General features: G+C 46.0%; 1 long non-coding RNA gene across 1 annotated transcript in view; it reads left to right on the forward strand.

The window, feature by feature from the left end:
- Positions 1 to 17625, forward strand: part of LOC119627734 (uncharacterized) — a 64131-nt gene that overhangs the window by 16113 nt on the left and 30393 nt on the right. The window lies entirely within an intron of this gene.

Here is a 17625-nt window from a genome sequence, read left to right on the forward strand (position 1 = left end):
TTTATTTTTATTTTTTATTTTATATATTTATTTATTTATTTATTTATTTATTTATTTATTTATTTATTTATTTTTAGACAGAGTCTCGCTCTGTCACCAGGCTGCAGTGCAGTGGTGCAATCTTGGCTCACTGCAACCCCTGACTCCCTGGTTCAAGCAATTCTCCTGCCTCAGCTTCCCGAGTAGCTGGGATTACAGGCACATGCCACCATGCCCGGCTCATTTTTGTATTTTTAAGACCAGTTTTCACCATGTTAGCCAGGGTGGTCTCTATCTCCTGACCTCATGATCCGCCTGCCCTCGTCCTCCCAAAGTTCTAGGATTACAGGTGTGAACCATCACGCCCAACCCTGGGCAGCCCCATTTTTATCCCAACCCTCTTACCTTTTGTTTGTTTGTTTGTTTTGTTTTGTTTTGTTTTGTTTTGTTTTAAGAGGGACTCTGCTCTTGCCCAGGCTGGAGTACAATGGTGTGATCTAGGCTCACTGCAACCTCTGTCACCTGGGTTCAGGTAATTCTCATGCCTCAGCCTCCCAAGTACCTGGGACTACAGGTGTGCACCACCACGCCCAGCTAATTTTTTTGTATTTTCTGTAGTGACAGGGTTTCACTATGTTGGCCAGGCTGGTTTCAAACTCCTGACTTCAGATGATCCACTCACCTCGGACTCCCAAAGTGTTGGGATTACAGGCGTGGACCACTGTGCCCAGTCCCAATCCTCTTACTTTACCTGGTTATTTCCTGCCTACCCTTCCAATCTCAGCTTGAGTGCAACTTCCTTAGGGAAGCCTTCCCTGACTCATAGCCCAGAAGGAGCCCCTTGCATATAGCTTCTCCAGGACCGTGCATCTTGCCCTCACAGCCCTTATCTCCATTGGACTGTTTGATTAACTTGCTCTCCCTCAAGTGGACTGCAATGACCTTGATGGCAGGGTGCGCACCTGCTTTTGCTCTCCATTGCATGTCTCCCCCACTCCTAGCACATGCCTGGCACATAGCACATACATGATAAAAAGAGTTGTGGAATGAAATAAAGGGCGGTGGAGTAACTGGCCTAAGACCCCCCACTTAGCAAGCAGGAGAATTCAGAGTCGGTGCTAAGACGCAAAGGCAAGAGATGTTTGAAAGGAAAACCTCCCTCCTTAGCATGGCCTCTCGGGCCTGCCACCTGCCTCCGTGGCCCCTCTTGAGGAAGGCAGCTCCGCGGGTTAGTCACGGTCCCTGGAGCAAGACTGTCCGAGATGGAACCCAGGCTCAGCTGCTGAGAATCTGGATGGTCATGGGCTAGCCACCTCACCTCCCTGGGTCTCAGCTTCTCTGTTTGTAAAATGGTGAGCAAAACCTCTCACAGGGCCTTTGAAAGGATTAAGCGAGTCAAGACCTATGAAGCCATAGAACAGTGCCTGGCACCTCCTATGTGCCCGGTAAATGTGAGCAACTGTGATGCCACCTCCACTTCGCTCGCTGTGTTCCCGCTGGGCCTGAAGAGTGATGCCACCTCCACTTCGCTCGCTGTGTTCCAGCTGGGCCTGAAGAGTGCCTTCAGACCCTGGGGACTTTGCATGTGCTATTTCCTTTGCCGCTGAAGCACTTCTCATCTTTTTTTTTTCCCCTGATCAGCTCCTTCCCATTCTCTAGAGCTCATCTCTGCTTAGAAAGGTCTTTCTTTGGCCGGGCGTGGTGGCTCACACCTGTAATCCCAGCACTTTGGGAGGCGTAGGCAGGCAGATCGGGAGGTCAGGAGTTTGAGACGAGCCTGGCCAACACGATGAAACCTTGTCTCTAGTAAAACTACAAAAATTAGCCAGGCGTGGTGGTGTGCACCTTTAATCCCAGCTGCTCAGGAGGCTGAGGCAGAACTGCTTGAACCCAGGAGGCAGAGGTTGCAGTGAGCCAAGATCGCACCACTGCACTCCAGCCTGGATGACAGAACGAGACTCTGTCTCAAAACAACAACAACAACAACAAAACCTTTCTTCTTCCCTCCACTGAAGGTTCATACTCTTTCCCTCCCCATCCTGTTTCACTGGAGCCCTGTGTGCAGTATGTAACGAAACGAATATTTGGTGTGTATTTGTATAGGGTCTGTTTTCTTCTACCAAACTGTAAGTTCTACAAGGACAAGGACCTCTCCTGATTTGCTCCCCATGACTTCCACAGTGGCCAGCATAGCACCGCACCAGTCATACAGTAGGCACTCATGGTGAACTAATACACAGTGACAAAACCTGCAGGACCTGGTGGCTGATGGCATGGAGTAGGGAGAAGAGAGGAAGAGGAAGGTCCTGAGAAGTGGGGGACAGCTTTGCCTTTAATGGAAGCAGGGCATGGGGAGGGCCCTGGATGCCGTTCAGTTCAGTAAACGTTTATTGAGTGTCTGCTAGTTGTTCTACTTCTTTCCCATCAGTTAATCACACAAGCTTAAGTCAGAACATGGAAAACATCTCATGGGCCAAATAACACAGATGAAAGCTCTATGACCTTGGAAGATACTCCCATAGCAGCCGCCTTGAGATCTCTATGTGTATCTAGGGACAGATGGAAATAAGAATCATAATTGATGCCAGGAATTGCCAATTTAAAAATACAAATGATATACAGTGATTTTTAAAAATCCCATAAGATACATATATTTTCCATTTTGCTGAAATGATAACTGAGTCTTAGAGGCAACAAGCGATTCGTCTGAAATCACAGAAAGTAGCAGGACTGTTGAGATTTTACCCTTTGTCCATCTGGCTCTAATGCCTGTGCTGTTGCCCCATTTACCCTGCAGCCTCTGAAAAGCTGAACCTTGACATGATTGGTCCGGCTGCCAGTCCCAGCTTAGCTCGATATAACAGGAGCCAGAGGTCTCACGGTTCATGCACTCAGTGCTGACCAAGCATGCCCTCTAGGACCTACTGCTGGGGGAGCAAACTCAGCAGTCATTATCCTGATTTGCTATTCTTTCGTTAATTCTTTCACCTTTTGATTTACTGATTAATGCATTCATTCATTCATCAAAATGAATTGCACAGGCAGACATGTAAATAGGAAATCGTAGCAAGATGTGATTACCTGGGAGTGGCAGTGTTGGAGCAGATTGGCCCTTGTGCTACCAAAGTTCCCAGGACTGGAGGACCAGACAAGTTCTTGAATCTCTAGGATGGGGTGCAGAAATGGAAATCCACTGGAGACATCAAGCACGGCAGCTCCTGTTGGATCCCTGGGGAGCCTAGGCATATCTCATCTCTTGTTAATCCTCATGTCCTTGCTGCCTTAATCAAAAGCAATCACAGTATGTGTGACTTAAAAGGAATGGCCAAGAGGGATTTAATTCAAAACAGGCATGTCTAAAACTAAGCACACCACTGGATGGGATTATGTGAACAAAGAGAAGGTAGCAAGTCAGAGGCCATCTGTTCATTCACAGGCACTCCTCAAGGACTCCTCGTGCCAGGGCCAGGGCCTCATAGGGCCTACAGTCTAGGGGACAGAAGAACAATGAACAATGACCATGCAGCAAGCCACGTGCTGGAAGGAGGGATAAACGCAGAGCTGTGAGCCTGGCGGTCTGTGGCTATAACTGTCCATCTCACCACTGTCCGCACTCAGGACCTGGAGGGCAGAGCATGCCTCTGTCTTCCCAGGCAAGGCTGCTAGAGTGCAAAGTGAAAATGGTGGGCCCCTTTTTCAAACTGGAGAAAAGATGTTGACATAGATGTGGTGAAAAGGGAACACTTTTACATCGCTGGTAGGAATGTAAATTAGTTCAACCACCATGGAAAACAGTGTGGGGATTCCTTAAAGAACTAAAAGTAGAACTACCATTCAATCCAGAAATCCCATCACTGGGTATCTACGCAAAGGAAAAGAAGTCATTATATGAAAAATACGCTTGCACACGCAAGTTTATAACAGCACAATTCACAATTGCAAAGATATGGAACCAACCTAAGTGCTCATTGACCAACAAGGAGATAAAGAAAATGTGGTATATAGGCACCATGGAATACTACTCAGCCAAAAAAAATGAACAAAATAATGTCTTTTGCAGCAAATTGGACAGAGCTCGAGGCCTTTCTAAGGAAGTAACTCAGGAATAGAAAGCCAAATATCATATATGCTCACCAGTAAGTAGGAGCTAAGCCAAGAAGAGGACACAAAGGCATAAGAGTGATCGGGGACTCAGAGGAAGTTGGGAGTGGGGTGAGGGACAAAAAACTACGTATTAGGTACAGTGTAACTGCTCAGGTGACAGGTGCACGAAAATCTCAGAATCACCACTTAAGAACTTATCCACATAGCCCAAAACCACCAGTATCCCAAAAACTATTGGAAAAAAAAAAGTTACTGAAATATAAAGCATCTTTCCTTTTGTGGTTTTCTTCTTGCCCTGTGATAGTGTTTCTTTAAATTTACTATTAAACTGCAATCATGGCAGGGTGAGGTGGCTCATGCCTGTAATCCCAGCACTTTGGGAAGCTGAGGTGGGCAGATCACCTGAGGTCAGGAGTTCAAGACCAGCCTGACCAACATGGTGAAATCCCATCTCTACTAAAAGTACAAAAATTAACCAGGAGTAGTGGTGGGCGCCTGTGATCCCAGCTACTCAGAGAGTTGAGGCAGAAGAGTCACCTGGGAAGTGGAGGTTGCAGTGAGCTGAGATCACGCCATTGCACTCCAGCCTCAGCAACAAGCGAGACTCCATCTCAAAGAAACAAAACAACCAAACAAAAAACCCTGCAATCTAAGTTAAAATAAAACTAAAAATCATTAGCATGAATTTTATCACTTATCTTTATATTGTGTGATGCCAGTCTTCCGTGCAAATATGAGTGCATCGATCTCTTATATAGAATCTCAGGAATTACACGTTCCTATTCTATCTTGTAGCTCCTCCAGGCACATGTATTTCATTCTTACCTAAACACTGGAAAAGAGGCACAAAAGAAACTCACTGGTTTTGGTTGCACCTCTGACACAGGCACATTTTACCAATGCTCTCTATCTGTGCCTTCCTGCTGAGTAAGGAAGGACTGGGCAAAAAGGGAATTGTGTCCTGCCCTGTCTTTCTTTCAATACCATCACATCCAGTGTTGGTGACTGGTTAATTCAGAGAAGCAACATCAGTACAAAAGGATTGGACAAGGTCCCTCTGTCATTCATGTTTCTTTGAACATCATGGCCTTTTTTCTGCATTTTGACCCAAGTTTGGGTTGTAACAAAAAGCATGGGCTCCAGGGGCAGTCGGAGTCCCTGTTACTGAGATGGAGAGGCCTCATGCTTGCGATGCAGTTGCTCTGGGTCGCGCTAAACTCTCATACATCATGGATCCATCAGAAATCCGGACCTACTGAGTGCTTCATGGAAATGGGGTGGCAGGGAATGGCAGGTACACTGCATGCTGTGGTGTCTCCTCTGCTCATGTGCAGGCTGTATTGTCCCATCAGTCTTCACTCACAAAACACAAGTTCAAAGACAACGCCCTTAAGAATTTCAAGACTGGGATAGCAAAACATTAAACCAAGCATGCGGCCCAAGGCCTTGGTAAACTTTTGCTGATGAAAGAAAACTTTCCCCAACGTGATTGTATTTGACTTAGGATCAATAGGTTAAATGGAAGTCTTCTAGGCAGGGAAGGGGGTAAGATAGGCCTAACTGGAGGCAGGAGAAAGTATAGCATGATGGGAAATTGTGGTCAAATTGGCAAGGCTGACAGGTCTTGTGCCAGGGAGGGAGGGGCACTTATGAGGCTGAATAGGAAAGCTAGAGCCAGATTGAAGCCATCTTTGTCTTCTTAACTAAGGACATTGGAACTCTACTCACTGTCAATGGGAAACAAGTGAAGATGCCTTTAGGTCTTGGGTTCAGAAAGAGGACTCCATTGCAGGGGAAGTTGCATTAGAGGAACTGGCAATGAGACTGATGCAAACAGTCAAAGCCTAGGGCCATGGGGGCTGGACCTGGGTGGGGCTTCAGGACTGGCAAGAGGGTTCCATTTGAGGGAGAATTCAGAAGGACAACCAAGAGAAGGGGTGAGTAGCCTGCAGGAGGCAGAGAGGCAGGTGGGAGCTGAAGGCAATCCATGGCTTGCTTTCCCATCTGGTCGGCTGCATTTTCTAACTTCTGAACTCAAGAGCTTGGAGACACTACAGGGTTGAGAGACCTCTGAAAATTCCCTTTGGATCCCACTGCCTGCAATTTCTTCCATTTACTGTTTTCTTCTTAGGACGAGCACATTGAAGCAAGGGAAGGAAAACATTGCACAGGGCATGCTATTTTTTAGAAAGCCCATGGCACAAATAAAAAATATAATATTTCAAGGCTTCGTTTATTCGCAAGGAAGAGACCATGTCTGCCTATAGGTTCTGGATAGCGCCCCAAACCCCACTGGCCTCTGTAAACACTCTTGGATGGTAAATAATAGTAGAACCAGTGTTAAATCTATTCGTTAGGGTCTTGGCATGAGCATACCGTGATTTCAGAAGTCCCTCTTGAATTCTAGGAAACAAAACTTACTGCTTGGGATTTCTATGCAGAGTTATTGCTGGAGAAAGGTGGAAGGGCAGTGTTCGTGCCAACGGAAACTTGTTATTTTTATTTACTTATTAAGTCATGAGCATCATCCATACCTTATGCTTGCAACATAAACTCTCTCATATATATAACTATATAGCATGAGAGTGAGATTTTCCTCACACTCCTAGGTTGGAGCCTGGGCCCCCCTCTTATATGAGAAAACAGGGGCTTCTGGAGGCTAGTGACTTGCCTAGCATCATACAGTTGGAAAACACTAGAACTTTCTCTCAGTGCTTCATGGTCCAAGTTTCCACTAAACCAGTGTTTCGTTTTTCCATGAAAGCATTCCTGTTAAAGAGCAAGGCCGTCCTGAGGGTTCTGGGAGAAAAGGTTACAGTGGGGTCCTCTAATGAGAAAAATGTGATAAAAATCTAGTACTTTATCTTCATTCGTGCATACCTTCCATCTTATTGTATACTACACCAAGTCTGTTTTTGAGATAGAAATAGTGCTTTGAATGACTTATCAGTAGGACAAATGCTTAAGAACACATGTCACATTTATCTTGTGTCTTGGCCACTAGGTAAGTCCCTGCGCTACTCAGCCTCACACTGAGGTGAACTGTTCCATACTGTAGCTGCCACTGAGCCCTAAAAACAGGATGAGAAGATATATATCACCCACAATAACGCTACCTAACCAACAAACCCAGAATCTCAGCAGCACACAACAGTCAGCATTTATTTAGCTCAGGGGTCAGGTGGAGGGTGACTGATTTTGGCCCATGGTCAGCCAGGCTCCCCAGGGGCAGCCCAGCTCAGGCCCCACAGACCTCTCATCCTCCTCCAGAGACCAAGGCTCTAACCCAGGTGTGCTCTTCTCATGGCAATGGTACAAAAACCCAACCACCCAAACACATCCCGACCACTGGTCATGTCACACCTGTTAGCATTCCACCAAGCAAAGCAAGCTATGTGACTGAACTCCAAGTCAATGGGTGGGGAAATAGTCTTGTTTGTTTGTTTGAAGAGATAAAACTGAAATAATAATATGGCAAAAAGTGTGGATACATGGAGGGGTGAGGATTTGGGGCTATTAATGAAATCTTCCATAATTGTGAGATAACTAGCCAGGTTATTATCTGACAGTCCTATCGACTTGTGTCAGGGACCGAAATTTTAATGACAGCTCAGCTACTTTTTAGAAATGTGATCTTCTACAAGACCTTTTCTCTCTCTGAGCCTTATTTTTCTCCTCTGTATAGTAGGAAAAATAGCTCCTTTTTAATAGAGGTCTTACCAGGATAAAGTAAATGATTTTATGGAAAAGCATATTATGAGAAAGCACTGTGAAGACATTCTTACTATTACCCCATGTCATAGGTTTCTTGAGTTGCTATACTTAGCTCCAAATAACTTCTGATGTTAAAAATAATCAAATCCAGACTATTGGCTTCTTTAGAACAGGGATATAATTATCAAAAGTAATGAAAGCAACAACTACAGCCTCCATGACAAAATAACAATAGGAATACAGTCGGCCCTCTGCACCCATGAGGCATTGGGTCCAGGACCCCTGAGGATATCAAAATCCATGGATGCTCAAATACCTTCTAATCAGCTGTCAGTACCCATGGGTCCCATGTGGACACTGAGGGCTGGCTTTACTGTCACATTTACAATTGTACTTCCTAGCGGTATCTCAAACACTAAGATGTAGTACTTATTCCAATGAGTGTTTGCTGGGTGAATGAATGGATGGATGGATGGATGAATGAATGAACTGGAAACAACAGTGATACGTTTGAAAAACATTTCTCTGGTTTTAAAATTGGCTTTCAAAGGGGAACTCTAGAAAAATATCTAGCTGAAGCACCCTGGGAAGTCAGAGTTCTACCTGCTTTGAGGAGTAATTACTCATCTCTATAGATAGATTGTAAAGGTTTTCTTCAAAAATCCCTAGCAGGCTTGCAGAGCCACACTTAGTGTTTGTCTTTTCTCTTCAGCCAAGTAAAACAGTTCTTCAAGCCAAAAGTTCTTATCTTTATTCTCTGTGACACAGTCAAGCCCCTAAGCTTTGATAATTGGAGGAAAGAGAAATTGGCGTATTATTGACAACCACAGATGTGTCCAGTATTTCCAAACGTCAATTCCTTGGTTCTCCCAAGCTCAGAGAGAAGCACTAGAATCCGCAATTTACAGATGGGGCTCTGAGCTCAGCAAGATTGTGGAATTTGAACCCAGGGAACAGTTTAGGCCGGTTCTGGCTTTTTCCCTGGCCCACGATGGTACTAAATACTTGCTATTTGTTTGCTTATCAGTTAACTGAAGCTACTATTAAGGCAATAGCAATTTGGCATGGAACAAAATGATATAACACCTCTCAGCACCCCAGCTCTCAGGGCAACATCCTGAACCCCACCAGGCTCGATGATTCTGACAATGGTGTGGTCCAAGCCCCTCATTTGCCAGATGAGAAAACTAAGCTCCAAAAATGAGTGACTTTTTAGGGTCACACAGCTAGTTAGTGGCAGAGCTTGATTTGCTGGAAAGTTCTCTCTCTCTCTCTCTCTCTCTCTCTCTCTCACACACACACACACACACAGCCAGGCTGAGGCAGGGGTTGTGGGGTGGGGGTGTGGTGCCACCAGCTTCTTACTGTGAGGGACCAGGCCGCAAGCAATGCTCATCATCCCCCACTGCCTTTCAGAGTGGGGTTGAGAAACTGGTGGAGGCTGAAGGCCTCTGCACCCTGGAGGACAGTGGAGTCTATGGACACTGAACACATTTGAAGGGCAGCCCCTCAGCCCGTACATTTGTGCAGTGCTCCCCAGGACTGATTTCCCCAACCGGATCTTTATCAAAAGCGTGACTGAGCTTCAGAAGCAGCCCGGCTGGCAGAGGAGACTTGGGAAAGAGCAGTGGCACGGTGGATTGTAAGCTGTCAGAACAGGAAACAGATTCACAATGGTGGTTTCAGGCTGGTTGACTCTGTGTGCGAGGGAACCAGCCCGTGACATGAAGATCTGTTCTGGCAGGCTGTGGGCAGCTGAGGCATTTCTATCACATGGGTCGGGGCCTTCAAATGGTCCAGCAGCTGCCCCTCTTTGCCTCTCGGAGTGAATGGCTGGGTAGAACTGACTCTGTGTAAAGACCAGCTCTGCTTCCTGAGAGAAAGAGCGCTGCCCTGTGCCCTGTGCAGTTTCACCACTCTCCTGCTGTGTGAGCTTGACATATCACTTAGTCTCTCTGTGCCTCGGGCTCCTCCTCTTTCAGATGGGGGCAAGAGTAGTGGAGAGTAAATGAAATGCATAATTAAATGGTTCGTCCTCTAATATCATGGAGATTAAGTAATTTCAAAACCAGAACAATGCAAACAGAAGCGCTCAGCACACGTTGGTTAATGCTCTTACTGTTTCTGACCCTATCCCTTCTGTCGCAGGCCAATGAGACAGAGTTTTGGCTACTTCAACTCTGCCTGGGGTCATCAACCCAAAGTTTTTGGACCTGAGCATTTATCCCTAAAATTAACATCAACCGCTCATTGAATAGCTCTGGTTTGCCTGGCACTGTTTTCGTCCCTGTATATAGCATCTCATTTAATTGAAATAACAAATCTGTGCGCTAATCATACAATAAAAATAGCCAGTGAGCATTATTTGAACATTTGAGGTGGACTTTTAAACACTTTGCATGTATTAACTCTATGAATTAGGTTTTAGGGCTTATTTCCCCAGTTTTGCTCAAAGAGAAACTTGCAGCTTAGATATCTGAACTGAACAGACCAGGTCTGGACACTGCAGATCACAGGGAGACTTAATTTCCTCTGGATAAAACCCCTCTCTCTCTCTCTCTCCCTCCCATGCACCCCCACCCCCACCCACATACACTGTCACACATGTGTGCAACTGTGCATGGAAATAGCATTATTGGAATGGTAGGGAAGGGGTTCCATGGGCTATCCAGGCAGCCTGCCTTGGCCTGTAATCTCACCTACCTGGAGCCCAGTGTAGGATGGAAGTGGCTGGGGGCCGGGTGAATGAGCTAAAGAGGCCCATGAGCAGCAGAGGCAGGGGCTGTGCCATAGCAGGGCAGGCTAGAGGCTGGAGCACAGTTCAAAGAGATGGTGTATTAGTCCATTTTCACACTGCTGAAAAAGACATACCCGAGACTAGGTAATTTGCAAAGAAAAAGAGGTTTAATGGACTCACAGTTCCATGTGGCTGGGGAGGCCTCACAGTCATGGCAGAAGGCAAAAGGCATGTGTTAAACATGGCGGCAGGCAAGAGAGAATGAGAGAACGAAGTGAAAGGGGAAACCTCTTATAAAACCATCGGATCTTGTGACTTATTCACTACCACAAGAACAGTGTGGGGGAACCACCCCCATGATTCAATTATCTTCCACTGGGTCCCCCCCACAGCACGTGGGAATTATGGGAGCTACAATTCAAGATGAGATTTGGGTGGGGACACAGCCAAACGGTATCTGATGGGATGGGGGCTGGATGTCCTGCTGGGCCCTGGCTTGCCAGTTTTTCTGGCATCAGGAGGATCTACAGGGGAGTCTAGATTTTCTGGCAAGCCAAAAAATAGCCATGTTTCATTGGCCCCCTCTACTCTGAATGCACTCATCCCTCCCACAGCCCAAGCTCTCCCTAGTGAGTGAATTTTATTCATTATTTCAGATCAGTTTGGGGGTTCCTCCTTGACTGCCCGAGAGAATGGTTCCCTGGGCTCCCATGGCATTTGGAACTTTCTTCCACCTGAGCATCTGCTTGTAGTCTGAGTTCTGCTCTTGACTGAAGGAACCCTCAGGGCCATCTGGGTTCTGCCCAGCTTAGCACAGGGGCGTGGGACACAATGGGAGATGAATAAAAATTGGTTGACTGATGACAAATAGAAGCCTTGGGGAGCAGGATCCAAAAGGAGTTTTTAATTAAAAAGGGAGAAAGAGGAATGAATACAACAATCTCATCATACAGATCAGAAGGCTGGGACTTGGCCAATATTATGGGGCTGAACTGTGTCCTCCCAAATCCATATGTTGAATTCCTAACCTCCAGGACCTCAAAATGTGACAGTATTTGGAGATAGAGGCTTTAAAGGTGTAATTAAGTAAAATGGGGTATTAGAGTGGCCCCTAATCCAATATGACTGGTGTCTTCACAAAAAGGGGAAATTAGACACAAAGGCACATACAGAGAGAAAACCACGTGAAGACACAGGGAGAAGACGGCCATCTAGAAGCCAAGGAGAGGGGCCTGGAACTGATCCTTCCCTCACAGCCCTCAGGAAGAACCAACCCTGCCCACACCCTGAACTTGGACTTCTGGTCTCCAGAACTGTGAGAGAATACACTTCTGATGTTGAAGACTTCAAGGCTGTGGTACTTTGTTACACAGCCCTAGCTGATTCATACAGTGAGTTGAAGGGACTTGTTTATTGCCACAGGTCTTGTGGTGGCAGAGCCAAGAGTTAAACCCAAGTCAGTTTACTCCAAGGCCCATTTGTTGATCTCCCCACTCTATGCATCTTTCTTAGGAGTTCTCCCAACTTCCTTTTGGGATAAGAACCGTTCTTGCATTTACCCAGCCTCTACTACTGGTACTCAAGTAAAACTCCATTTGATCAGGAGGAGAATGGTGATTCTGAAGCAGGATGGTGAATGGAAGAGTTAAATTCAATGGGCCGGGTGTGGTGGCTCATGCCTGTAATCCCAGCACTTTGGGAGGCCAAGGCGAGTGGATTACCTGAGGTCAGGAGTTTGAGACCAGCCTGGCCAACATGGTGAAACCCCGTCTCTACTAAAAATACAAAAATTAGCCTGGCATGGTGGCATGTGTCTGTAATCCCAGCTACTTGGGAGGCTGAGGCAGGAGAATCACTGAAACCTGGGAGGCAGAGGTCTCAATGAGTTGAGATCATGCCATTTGCACTCCAGCCTGGGTGACAAGAGTGAAACGCCAGCTCAAAAACAAACAAAAAAATTCAATGAACAAAACATGTGCTTACTATTTTATCTTGATGAGATTTTTATTGTAAAGACCATCAACCTTTACATTGACCCTTTCTGTGCATCTTATCTCAGGAATGAAAGCTTTACAACTGTATTGAAACAAATGTGTCTGCGTTAAGTCCCTTCACATATGAACTAAAGAACACACAATGAGGGGGACATCAGTGGTGTCTCCAGGCCTGGGGCCCAGCATCTGGACCAGGATGGTTCAGAATGTGGACTAAGACATAGACTGTCTGGGTTCAAATCCTGCCGTTGCTGTTGTAACTTGAGGCAAGGCATTCAATCTCTCTATGTCTTAATTCCCTCCTCTTAAACATAGGGGCAAAGCCAGTATCTACCTCAGACACTTCCTTTGTGTTCCCTGGGAGGATTGGCTGAGGTGGGTAGTGCATGCCCAGTGCTTACAATAGTGCCTGTTCTGCACTAAGTACTCTAGTAGGTGGGTTATTGCTATTGTTCTTACCATCATTGAGATCAGAGGTTCTTGAATGTCTCCACAGGTCAAAGGGGCTACAAGAAATATTAAAATAATTTAAAAATCAATTATGGGTCAATCATACAAACACACATAAAAGGTTTGATTTTGTATTTTGCTTCCAAACACAGTTGATATAGGAATGCAGACATTTTGCGAGGCTGGCCGCTCTCCCTATTATTACTACAAACACCTCCCTGTGCCTGGAGTTTTACTTGGCACCTTGCACATGTTGAAGCTTCCTTCTCAACTACATAATTCTGTGTTACGTAGTACTGAAGTCCATTTCCCAGGGCAGAAAAGGCCAGGAGGCTTGCCTGATGCAGGACCCAGGGTAGAGGCAGATCCCAGATTCTAACCCAGTTCTATCTTACTCCAGAGCTCTTTTGGGGGGATTATTTCTATAGGGTCAGTTTCTAGGAGTATAAGACTTCTAATTCTCAGAGCCCATTTTCCAACCTCTTGGATCCCTCTTGGAGTGCTAAGAACATTATAATTCCTCAAAAACCCAATGTCTGAATTGAATTAATGAGAAAAACAAAGCAACAAAGCAATGAGTTTAATTCATGCCCTGCCATGGGTTGGAATGTCGAGTTAGGCATCCTCGTGCTTTTAATTACTCAGCCAAGTTGTGGTAGGTTCTGCATTCAGACTGAATGCCCTGGTCCCGCTCCTCTGTCTCCAGTGCACCAGGGGAATTTGGATTCCACCTTGGAAGGCTGTTGTTGACACTTGGTTTGCAGAAAGGAGTCATGATTTTGCCTGTATCCAACAGTCATTGTGGAAGGGGGTGGTGGGGTTCAGATGTTTCTGGTTTTTTCCCAAGAGTTTTCCTCCATCTCTGGTTGTCATTCGTTTCTGGTACTAAACATTCCATTTTCTAGGAACAGCTTGGGAATCTGACCATCTCCAGGAGCTGAGAGACAGAGAAATTGTGGATCCCTCGAGGATACCTTCAGGGGGAGGGAGAAGAGAGATGTATGAATTCCCCAGCCTCAGAGCTCCCAGGAATTGCAATGTGTTTCTCCTGGGAACAGTTTGAATAGTTAAATAAATACTGGCTGTAAAACCATTATGGAAACCAGGCAGTACTTGTCAATAATGGCAATTGCTAGGAATTGGAGGTGATGGCATGGGCTCAGAGAGATAATAGAGGAAGATGTAAAGAGCCATCGGTCTAAATGTAAGGAGCTGGATAATAATGATAAAACCAACAATAACTAGCAAGGCCAAATTGTCTCAGTCTTCCTGGAATTTCCCTGGTTATAAAACCAAAAGTCCTATGTCCCAGAAAGCCCCTAGGCTCTGGGCAAACCAGCACAGTTGATGACCCTAATAATAATGAGTGTCTTAAATAACATGAGTTCATTCAACTAAAGAGATATATTTGCAACACCTTTTAAACGACGGCTAAAATGCATCATCCTGAAATGTCTCAGGAAAAGGCATTGTGCAGTCCTTGGTTGATAGTTCCACCATGAGCCCTGAGAAAACCTCAGTTGCTCTCAGGCTCAGCACCTCAAAGCCAGCCAGCCTTCTCAGGACATTTAGCTCTGACCTATCCCCTGAGACCTCAGGACTCACCAGAAGACCTGAAACCGTCAACACAGCCCCTTGCAATCTGCAAAGGGATGTGTCACCCGTTATTCTACATCAGTCTCCCAGCAGCTCAGGAAAGCAGAAATAGTGGGCATGGCTGGTCCCATTTTTTAGATTAGCAAACTGAGATTCAGAGAGGTTTAGCCACTTGCCCAAGGTCACATAGCCAGTTGGTGACCAAGCCAGGACTGAAGGCCTGGTCTGGCTGATGCCAAAGTCTGGGGGCTTTTCACTGTGATATCTACAATTTCCCTGAGTTATTTCCTTCATGTGAAAAACTAAGATCTCATGCATCCAACAGACCAAGGCCAAAATTATCTCCACTCGAGGGAGTCTAGGGAGCACCTGGATGAGCCAAACCCCCACACTCCTGTGCCAGGCCATGGGGACAATGACACGTTTTTAGGAACCTCGCATCCTCCTGGGGCAGTCACATATGCTTAATGACACTGGCCAGCTGTGCATGGATGTAGCATTGGCTGCAGTGGAGGGAGAGTGGCTTTGGAGTGAGATTAAGTGTGGTTTACACCCAGCTCCATCCCTTACTTGCTGGGAGCCTTGGATTCCCCATCTGTAAAATGGCATTATGGTAACCTTGCAAGGTGATGGTGAGAATTAAGTGGGAGGACTTTTGTCCACACAGGAGACGGGAGAGTTACCATTCACTGAGCACTACCCTTGTGCCAAACATGGTTCTAAGCACTTTGATGGATGAAATAGTTTAATAGTCTCTGCAGAGATGGGTTAGGCTGGTATGTGAGTTAGATGCAGGTCAGCAGAAATGGTACTGGAGCTGGGACAGGCAGGAGCGGCAGCTGCATAGGGTTGCTAGATACAAGTTTTTAGTCTAAGTGCGCTCCATGCAATGTTTGGGACATACATAGATTGAATAATTATATGAAATTCCAATTTAGCTGGGCACCCTCTATTTTTATTTGCTCAATCTGGCAGCTTTAGGTCTGGACAACCGTCTCCAATAAAACCAAAGCATTTGTGGCTCACCTGCACTGTTTCTTGGGCACTAGAGGGTTAGAGGGGCATGCAGGGGGTCAGAACGCCTTTTGAGCCTTAAATGTACCAAGTCAGGGCATCCCTGCAAGTAATTAATTTTGCCCATTCTCTCCAGCTTTCTACGCAGGCCAAGTGGATGATTTGCCAAACTCTCGTGTTTGTCTAACTTTCTCTTTTGGTGAAATCCATCATTCATCTGAATCCCCGTTTCTTTTCTTTCCTGATGCCCATCAAAATGATTTGTGTAGCTCCCCATTTTTCCTGCTGGTCCTTGCTTATACCCCACAATTATTTTGAGTATGAATAAGGAAGGAAATATTCTCTCTCAAGATCTTGTAAGAAATGTTTTAAGGTAGTGATTCCCAAAGTGTGGGCCTAGGACCACTGGCATCAGCATCACCCGGGAACTTGTTAGAAGTGCAAATTCATTGGAAACTCTGGGGTAGGGCCCAGCAATCTGTGTTTCCACAAACCTGAGGCTCATTCAAGTTTGAGAACCTCTGGTTTAGGGGAAACACCTTGCATTAGGCAGCAGGAGAGTTTGGATACCAGTTCCATTCCTCCCAAGCTGATTCAGCTTGTGAAAAGCACTCATTCTCCTACTGTTTCCTTCTGTTGAGAGCAATGGTGGAACCAGGGCTCCTATTTCCTTGCAGATAAAGGCGACATGCAGGGGATCCCTCAGCACTGTGTCTGGGAGGAGGAGCAGTCAGCTAGGTGGAGGCCCATGGTGCTTCTTGTCCAGACCTAGACACTGCCTGTTCCCTGCCACCCAGCCTGCAGGTCCCCAGCCAAGAACAAAACGACGCGTGCTGCCAGTTGGCCTTGCAATGGGAGGTGGCCCAGCGCCAGCCCTTACTAATTGCTAATTTGCACTGAAACAGCAAACAAAGCCCTTCATGTGAATGCCCTGATTATTTGGCCAGTTCTCCCCCACCCAGGGGGCCATCCCCCAAATCTGGAGCCATTCACCCCAGGATTCCAGGAGGCCACTTGCACTGGGGGTTCTTCCCAGTCCCAAGAAAAGCCAGTTTCTCTCTGCAGCTAATTGGGATTGGGGAGGAGCTTGCTACTTTTCTGTTCTTTTTCTTTCCAATGTTTATGCTTCACCACAAATAAGAGAATATAATGATTTTTCCCCTGTGGGCAGAGCTTTGGAGACAAAGCAGAGAGGTAGGAAGAGCAAGATCCTCAGCTCATTCACATTCACGTTGTAACATTGTGAATTTCCAAGCTTTTCAGCCTTGCAGAGATTCACTTCCATACCTGTTTCAGGAGTATCCGTTGGTGCCTTCCCAGCACTGAGACCTAGGTAGGAATGCCTCCAACTGCAAGTCATGGTCCAAGGACCTCCAAGTCTCCCCAGGGAGTCTGTTAACCCTGGTTTCACTTTCTTATGGCTCAACTCCCACATCCTCATTCTCTTTCATTCTCCCCCATTACCCTGATGCACAAAGTGCAATTCCTTCACCAAGTCAGCAAGAAAAGAGGAATCCACAGGTTCCAAGCATTCTGCAATCTTGCATAGACAGAAAACTGGCAGGGGTTGGAGAGGGTGGAGGAGTTGAGTCGGGTGGCATTTCCCACCCTCTGACTACCCAGCCTCTGCACCTAACCCTGTCACATGCAGCTCCCCCAGGTCTCTAGAATTTTCAGAGCTGATCAGGCCATTCTTCCAGCAAGGGTGACTGTGTTTCTCAGAGGAACTTGGTTCCAAGAGCATGAACTTTTCTTCATCTTGTTACATCTCATCAATGAGAGTGGACTAAGTCCCTTTCTTTTGAGAGCTTATGTTTTAGTGGAAGGAGAAGAAAAAAACCCACACAAATGGGTAATTACAGAATGTGTCAGGTGGCAATAAGAGCCAGTGAGTTTGGATTTGGACAGCCTCTCTTGTACTTTCTATTTTGCATGCCACTAGCATGAAAGCTCCAGGAGACAATATATTTTAAGAGTAGCTTTATTAAGTATGATGGAATATGATAAACTACATGTAAAGCATACAGTTTGCTAAGT

Source organism: Chlorocebus sabaeus, chromosome 27, assembly GCF_047675955.1.
Source record: "Chlorocebus sabaeus isolate Y175 chromosome 27, mChlSab1.0.hap1, whole genome shotgun sequence".
Lineage (NCBI taxonomy): Eukaryota > Metazoa > Chordata > Mammalia > Primates > Cercopithecidae > Chlorocebus > Chlorocebus sabaeus.